Source organism: Ruditapes philippinarum, unplaced genomic scaffold (genome assembly GCF_026571515.1).
Source record: "Ruditapes philippinarum isolate M1 unplaced genomic scaffold, ASM2657151v2 ctg2096_1_1_1_1, whole genome shotgun sequence".
NCBI lineage: Eukaryota > Metazoa > Mollusca > Bivalvia > Venerida > Veneridae > Ruditapes > Ruditapes philippinarum.
Window position 1 is genome coordinate 113844 of NW_026857858.1, and position 2027 is coordinate 115870.

The window sequence follows — 2027 nt, forward strand, 5'->3', positions numbered from 1 at the left end:
TACAAACTCAGAATTACCTGTGGCCGAGTTCATGTGCCGCTGTTACCACGGATATAAAATTAATCTTGTCTTCTACGATTGATACAGACTTATCAGTGCATATTTCTCCAGTATATGCATAACCTAGAATATAAACAATAGTTATAATGATTTGTAAGTGGAATTTGCTTTTCATTCTGACATAACATTTATGTATGAAATAGAAATTAAATAGTTCAGTTTGTAAATACTAACTTTAATAACAAATTAGATTTTAAGGTTCAAATGAAATACTTAAGCCTGTACAACACGGAGATTACAAGTCATGTTATTCCACACCTTAAAAAAAATTGATCAATAAACTCCCGCATTCGAACCACGTGATGTTCCAAAATAAATCTTTATTGTATCTAATCATATCATTTTAGCCTCGTTTCTAGTTCCAGAGTCCAACTAATCCATATTCAATGCATATTGTACCATATAAAGCCTTGTTTTCATTTTCAGAGTCCAAAATAACTATATCAAATACATATCAATTCATCAAGATTTGCTTTTATTTTCAGAGTACAAAAATTTATATCAAATCCTTATTGTACATAAAGTAAAAAAAATTCTGTCAAAATGTCAAATAAATGGTGGTGTCAAATATAGTGATCATTATACATTGTAAAGAACAATACGTATTATACTGGACCCATACGCAGCTGCAAAACCTTATCGGACTCGATTTGCGCCTCGTCCAATATAGGTTTAACAGCTGTGTACTCATCCCATGGAATTCAGTTTTGTACTCAACAATGTGAATATAATATCCTCATACTATAAGTTGCACCGGCATCCCAACAATATCATATTAACGAAATTATTACAAATAGGGATTTATTTTTTTAGCATTTGAAGATCTCACCTGCAGCACCGGCGTTTCCGGTCAGAGCAATTTCTCGTCTGCAATAAATGATAAATACAAAGTCATAATGATAAAAATAATAATAGCGGCCATAAAATACGATCACGACGATGATGAATATGTTGTTGTTGTTGTTGTTGTTGTTGATGATGATGATGATGATGATGATGATGATGATGATGATGATGATGATGATGATGATGATGATGATGATGATGATGATGAATATGTTGTTGATAATAATGATGATGATGATGATGATGTTGTTGTTGTTGTTTTTGTTGTCGTTGTTGTTGTTGTGTTGTTGTTGTTGATGATGATGATGATGATGATGATGATTATAATAATTTTGTTTCAACTGCATCAGTTGTGTTGTTTTTTTCACAACCTATCAAAAGGTGAAGTTATGATGAACATATATCTTAAGCAACATTAACAATGCTATGGTCATTTTACGATCAGTTTTGATGATGGCGGTGTGCATTTGATCATTGTGTCATGCATGAGCCGACATTTAATTAAGTAAAAACCACTAAACTTCTTTTTTTAACCTGTTATAGACCGCCTTTTTCATATAGCACGTCAGTCCTGTTCTCAAAACCTAAGTAGTGGGTGTGACATGCAATTAAAAGGTCAGTGAATTGCAACAAGGTCAACATATTGTTAAGTTTTGGTAAAAAAAATAGAAAAAGATTTCAAGAAAAAACAAAACAAAAACAAGAAAACAACAACACATACGCTGTGAGAAGCATGTAGTGATCCTTATTCATAAATGTGTCCCGATTGCTGATTTTTTGTATTTTTATCCATTTTTCAAACTCGCCGAGGAGGATCTCTCCGTCAATTACTCCACGTGAAAATAATGTTGTGTCCGCATTCTGTGTAAATGCCGACTCTTCTGCTGTCTTAAAAAAAAACAAAAAACAAAACAATCAAACAAACAGTTTCCAATAATTAAATTTGCAATTATTATTTTTATCTTGCAATGATCGTAATAAATCTTGGTATGTCAGCAACATTGTTCTTCTTTCACTCCTGACAGCGTATTCAAAGTATCTCTTTTTTTACATTTAAGGGCGCAACAGCACATTGGGGGGCCCCTATGGGGGAACTTTCCCGTTTTTAATTTGTGGAGAAA

At 32.6% G+C, this 2027-nt stretch overlaps 1 long non-coding RNA gene across 1 annotated transcript; it reads right to left on the reverse strand.

Annotated features, from left to right (window-relative positions):
* Window positions 1-1793, reverse strand: LOC132751265 (uncharacterized). Its single transcript, XR_009628664.1, has 3 exons — window positions 1628-1793; window positions 890-927; window positions 1-123 (listed from the first exon to the last, which is right to left on the reverse strand). It is a non-coding gene; the product is annotated as an uncharacterized LOC132751265 (long non-coding RNA).
* Window positions 1794-2027: the final 234 nt, after the last annotated feature.